Source organism: Macaca fascicularis, chromosome 18, assembly GCF_037993035.2.
Source record: "Macaca fascicularis isolate 582-1 chromosome 18, T2T-MFA8v1.1".
NCBI lineage: Eukaryota > Metazoa > Chordata > Mammalia > Primates > Cercopithecidae > Macaca > Macaca fascicularis.
The window spans coordinates 22,530,913-22,537,320 of record NC_088392.1 but is presented as its reverse complement, the minus strand read 5'-3'; the positions used below and the strand labels follow the sequence as shown (position 1 = coordinate 22,537,320).

The following is a 6,408-nucleotide window of genomic DNA, read 5'->3' as shown; positions in this document are numbered from 1 at the left end:
CACTTTGAGCAAAAATGCTCAAGGTGATCAATTGGTGATTTGTAGAGCACAATGATGGAACAGCTGGGGAAGAACACGGACAAGTGGAAAGAGGAGAGGCTCTAAAGTTCGGCAATGGAGCCCAGAGTTTTGAATTCCTCTTGGAAGAGTGAGGTCCCGGGCACTGGAACCTGGCTTCCTTAGCATGCGTGTGGCAGGGAGAGCTGCAGCGGGCAGTGAGTTGCCTTTAGAAAAGTGTCCTTCCTGGCTTGACACATGGTACCAGCTGTGCCTTGACCTGTTTGTTTGTTTGTTTATTTGAGACGGAGTCTCGCTCTGTGGCCCAGGCTGGAGCGCAGTGGCATGATCTCGGCTCACTGCAAGCTCCACCTCCCTGGTTCACGCCATTCTCCTGCCTCAGCCTCCCGAGTAGCTGGGACTACAGGTGCCCGCCAGCACGCCCGGCTAATTTTTTTGTATTTTTAGTAGAGACAGTGTTTCACCATGTTAGCCAGGATGGTCTCAATCTCCTGACCTAGTGATCCACCCGCCTTGGCCTCCCAAAGTGCTGGGATTACAGGCATGAACCACTGTGCCCAGTCAACCTATTTATTTATTTTAAAATCGGAATAAGAATAATCAAAGATGTTTTCAGGATTTAATAATAATAACACTTAGTGGTGTTTACCCTGGGCTGGACACTATTCTAAGTTTATGTATATTAATTCATATAATCCTCATAGTGACCTTAGGAAGCAGGTACTACTATTAATACAAATTTATAAATGGAGGCACAGATAGTTAAGTACCTTGTTCAAGTTCCTACAACTAGTGAGTGGCAGAGCTGGGGTCTGAACCTAGACAATCTAGCTCCAAGGTCGATGCTGTTAACAACTAGCCAGTTGTTTGTCAAATACAAAGGGGGGCAGAGAGTAAGAGGCATTCAAGTTATATTTCAATCATTTTCAAACAAATAATTTTCCCCACATTTTAACATCTCTATAATCTGCATACAGGTTTTTGCTATGTTAGCCAGGCTGGTCTCGAAATCCTGACCACAGATGATCTGCCCGCCTCTGCCTCCCAAAGTGCTGGGATTACAGGCGTGAGCCACTGCACCTGGCTGGTTTACTTTTTAACCTCCTCTCCTTTTTTCTCAAACCCTGCCTCCGTGGGGCCTTGTTTAATCACACTATCTGGAGTCTCTTCCCAAACCTCGCTATCTGCTTCTCTGCTTTTCTTTATTTTGTGGATTGATTGTCTGCTGCTTCTGGATGTGAGCTCTAGGAGGGAAGGCATTTTAGTCTGGTTGTGTTTCTTATTTGTTAGTTTTGCTGCTGTGCACCCGGTATCTAGAATAGATATCAGACACCACAGACATGGTGGCCCCCAACAAGTAGTTCTTAAATGAATGAATAAATGAATGAGGAATGAGGACTCGCTGGAGATTCTTGTTTGGTGTTTAAAGAAGGTTCACTCTGAGATTATTTGCTCATCCTTAGAAGCGGGAGGCCGTGGAGAGAGAGAGACGAGGTGGAAGGTCCACGGCCCTGCATTCTAGGCCTTTGCTCATTAGAAATCCAAGGGCAGTGGCCAATCTCTGGAAAAACTATGACAGAAAATAACATTTGACAGAATGCCAGAGAGCATCTAGATAAATTTTGTCAATTAAAAAAAAATGAGGAAAGAAAAAAACAAATGCAAGCACGAATTTTTACTAAATCCTGGGTTTAAAAAAACAAACAAACTGCTATTAAAGAGAATTGGGGCATAATTGGGAAATCTGAAACTAAGCTAAATGGGCCGGGATGGTGGCTCACCTGTAATCACCTGTAATTCCAGCACTTTGGGAGGCCGAGGCAGGTGGATCACCTGAGGCCAGGAGTTCGAGACCAGGCTGGCCAACATGGGGAAACCCTGTCTCTACTAAAAAATACAAAAATGGCCGGGCGCGGTGGCTCAAGCCTGTAATCCCAGCACTTTGGGAGGCCAAGACGGGCGGACTCTGGCTAACATGGTGAAATCCCGTCTCTACTAAAAAATACAAAAAATTAGCCGGGTGTGGTGGCCGGCGCCTGTAGTCCCAGCTACTCGGGAGGCTGAGGCAGGAGAATGGCGTAAACCCGGGAGGCGGAGCTTGCAGTGAGCTGAGATCCGGCCGCTGCGCTCCAACCTGGATGACAGAGCGAGACTCCGTCTCAAAAAAAAAAAAAAAAAAAAAAAAAAAATTAGCCAGGCATGGTGGTGGGCACCTGTAATCCCAGCTACTTGGGAGGTTGAGGCAGGAGAATCACTTGAACCCAGAGGCAGAGGTTGCAGTGAGCTGAGATCACGCCACTGCACTCCAGTCTGGGTGACAGAGTGAGACTCCATCTCAAGGGAAAAAAACAAAGAAAAAGGAAATAAGCTAAATAGTAGGTGCTATTAGAGAATTACTGTAAACTCAGCTCTGATAATGGTACTCAGGTTAAGTAGAATACTCCTAAATTCTTTGGGGATGTGTGCTGAAGTGTTTAGGGAAGAAATATCACCATGTGCACAATTTATTTTCAGCTGCCTTCTAAGAGCAGGCGCGGCTTATTCACGTGATGGCTCTCTCCCATGATCGCTGCCATCAAGCCCCTGCCCCTCCGCACCACCAGTGTTCTGGACGTGTTTCCAGCCATAAGAAGAGGAACTTTCGTGGGAGAAGGTGATGCGTGTGTGAATGCAGAGATGAAACCAGGACTCGCTGTCAACATTCCATTTTCACTTGGGTCCTGACTTGTGACCTTGAGTTGAAAGTGATTTTGATTCTCTTAATAGCAAATCTGAGGCTGCAGCAACCCAGCTTCCTTCCAGCCCCACTGGGCTTGGCCTGGTCCCTGCACATGGCAGATTAACCTCCTTTGTTCTTTTTACTGGTAGAGTAAATAACCAGTTAGTCCGTACAGCCCATGCCCTTTGTCATTTCTCTATATCCAACTTTTTTTTTTCTATTTACTTTTTTCTTATTTTTAGAGACAGTGGCCTCGCTATGTTGTCCAGGCTGCAGTCAAATTCCTGGGCTCAAGGGACTTTCTTGCCTCAGTTAACTGAGCTATTCACGATTAAAGATGAATTCATCTCTAGTGTCACTTGAGGTTTCAGAGCAAATGACGAGCAAGTATTCTCAGCTTTACTACACAGAGAGCAAACTAAAGCCTCAGAAATATGAAGTTATTTTTGTCCAAAGGCAAAAATCCAAATGGCAAAGAGTCTTGAATGAGACCCAGGATCCCCAGTCCCCAAACTTCAGCATTCCTCATGGCAAAAGTTTGACGTTCTTCATTGGAAATTATCAATTTCTTTTTTTCCATTTGACGAAGTCTGCAGCCTATGGCAGGAAAATGAGAAAATCATGGAGCAAATCACCCACAATGATTGGAGCCTGCTTCCAGCTGCAGCTACTGGAAAGGTACCTGATTTTGGTTTTCACTGTTGGTGAAGCCCAATTTTGCAGCCTGTATCTGAATATACACATTAGGGATCTAGACTTTCTAAGTTAAACTTCAACCTTCCAAGACTCACATCTACCTTATTTTTTAAAAAGGCACTCACCTTTATTTCTTAAAAAATAAAAAGTCACTTTTTTTTTCTTTCCAGGACAGAGTCTTATTCTAGTGCCCAGGCTGCAGTGCAGTGGCACGATCTTGGCCTACTGTAACCTCCACCTCCCAGGCTCAAGCAATCCTCCTGCCTCAGCCTCCCAAGTAGCTGGGACTACAGGTACATGCCACCATGTCCAGCTAATTTTTGTAGTTTTTGTAGAGACAGGATCTCGCTGTGTTGCTCAGGCTGCTCTCAAACTCCTGAGCTCAATCAATCCGCCCACCTCGGCCTACCCAAGTGCTAGGATTATAGGTCTGAGCCACGGTGTCTGGCCAAAAAATCACTTTTAAAGGCAGCTGAGGTAGAGTTGTGTGATTTGCCAGAAGTTTGATAAACATTCATCCTGTCTCTGAAATTCAGAATCCTTGCAAGTACCGTGGCTGGGAATGTAAAGAAAATCATCTGAAAGCTGAACATCTGTCTTCATCCCGGTTTTCTAAATGAAGGGAAAACCATCTCAGCAAAAATGCTGATGAGAGGGACCCGGACAATGTGGGACGAGGCCTGGGGGTGGAAGGGATTTGTCCTGCCCTTTGAAAGAACGTCTTTGAAAGAATATCTTTGAAAGAATGTCTTTCTTTCAAAGGGCAGGACAACGGGGAGCTCTGAGGAATCTGTTTCACTTTAAAGGAGAAAAAACAACAGTGTTCTCTTAAAAAAAAAAAAAGGCACTCACCTTTATTTCTTAAAAAATGAAAAGTCACTTATTTTTTCTTTCCCAGAGTCTTATTCTAGGGTCCAGGCTGAAAAAAAGTACTGTGCACTTTTCAGAATTTCTTTTCAGAATCAGGATGGCTGAAATCAGGTGAAGCAACTTAAAAACTGCATAGCAAGTTTGCAAAGGCAGTGCCAACACTGCAGTGCCAGAAATGCGACCATAAAAAAAAAAAAAATCCCATTGACACCATATTTATCTACTAACGCTGGGGAGCACAGGACTTTGGCGATTTCCAGACGGCCCTCGGGATGTTTTTCTCGCCTCGGGGTGCCCTGTTTGGGCTTTTCCCATAGGAACTGGAGACCCATCCCCCAGCCCTGTTGGAGGGCCCTGACTTCTGTAGGACCAAGTGTGCAGGATCTCTCGGGTGGTCATAGGCAACCTGAAGGAACTTAGTCCCCCCAGGAACCTAGGGAGCATGCCAGGAACAAACAGTGGTACCCACTCCCTGGGCTCATTTCTTGAGTTCAGCTCTTCGGCAAGAAAAAAAAAGGCCGTTAGTATATTTTGTTTTTCATTTTTACCTGAAAAGAAATATGACAACTAACAGGAAGTATGACACTAGCAGGATGACAATACCTGCTAGTGAAATTAAGGCCACCCAGCTCCTCAGATCATCATCAACTGGAATGACCAGACCTCACTTCAGGTTGCATTTGTGTTTACTAGAGAGAGCAACGAGGAGTTTCCTTTTAAAGAATAAGAAAGCAGAATAGCAATGTGGTGAAACCTCATCTCTACAAAAAAGTACAAAAATTAGCCAGGTGTGGGCACCTGTAGTCCTAGCTACTGGGGGGGCTGAGGCAGGGGGATCATTTGAGTCCAGAAGGTCGAGGCTACAGTGAGCTGTGATCACGTCACTGCACTCCAGCCTGGGTGACAGTGAGATCTTGCCTTAGAAAAAAAAAAAAAAAGAAGAAGAAAGAAAGGGAGGGAAGGAAGGAAGGAAGGAAGGAAGGAAGGAAGGAAGGAAGGAAGGAAGGAAGGAAGGAAGGGAGATAGAGAAAAAGAGATTGAGAAGGAAAGAAAAAGAAAGAAGAAAGAAAGAAAGAAAGAAAGAAAGAAAGAAAGAAAGAAAGAAAGAAAGAAAGAAAGAAAGAAAGAAAGAAAGAAAGAAAGAAAGGAAAACAAAGAAAGAAAAACAAAATAACAAAACGACCCTGAGAAGGAAAAGAAATAATCAGAGCATAAAAAATAATCGCTGACGGCTGGACATGGTGGCTCATGCCTGTAATCCCAGCACTTTGGGAGGCCAAGGCGGGAAGATCAACTGAGGTCAGGAATTTGGGACCAGCCTGGCCAACATGGCAAAACCCTGTCATTACTAAAAGTACAAAAATTAGCCGGGCGTGGTGGGCACCTGTAGTCCCAGCTACTCAGGAGGCTGAGGCAGGAGAATTGCTTGAACCCGGGAGGCAGAGGTTGCCGTGAGCTGAGCTCGCACCACTGCACTCCAGCCTGGGTGACAGAGTGAGACTCCATGTCAAAAAAATAAATAAATAAAAAATAAAAAGCAATAATAATAGCCGACAACAGAATACAGCTAGGCCAAGCAGCAGCCTCCTCTGCTGTCCGTGCGCTCGCATGTTGCCTGCTTCACTGCCTGACTGTGGGCTCTGTTTGTCTTGGTCCCCGTGGCATTACCAGAGCTTAGCAGATAAGGAGGAGCTTCATACATAATTGTTGGCGTGAACAAAGGAATGCATGGTAACCATGCATTCAGAAATGACCAGTTCAAGAGGAGAATGAGATTGGCTTCCAAATATTGGTCAAGAGCTCTACAAAGCACGAGCTAAGGATCTTAGTAGGCTCCTGTGACCGGTGACTCTTCTGGCTCTAGAAATCTGGGGAGGTGACCAGGTCATACATGGCAGTCTTCCTGTGAGGAACGTTAAACTGGTTGGAACTTGGGGTTCTGAGGGGAAGATGTACTCACCAGTTGACCTGCCTGTTCTGCCTCGGTGGCCTCCATGGCTGCCTGCTGGCCGCACGCCCCCACTCAGCAGAGGAATGGACTTTCCAATCTTGCTGAGTCTGTTTGACCAAAGGTGATGCTGACTTAGTGGCCTAAGGTCGTGCCC

At 45.5% G+C, this 6,408-nt stretch overlaps 1 long non-coding RNA gene across 1 annotated transcript; it reads right to left on the bottom strand.

Annotated features, from left to right (window-relative positions):
• Positions 1-578: 578 nt before the first annotated feature.
• On the bottom strand, positions 579-6,371 carry LOC107128072 (uncharacterized). The gene is made up of 2 exons (XR_001486689.4): positions 6,264-6,371; positions 579-3,334 (listed from the first exon to the last, which is right to left on the bottom strand). It is a non-coding gene; the product is annotated as an uncharacterized lncRNA (long non-coding RNA).
• Positions 6,372-6,408: the final 37 nt, after the last annotated feature.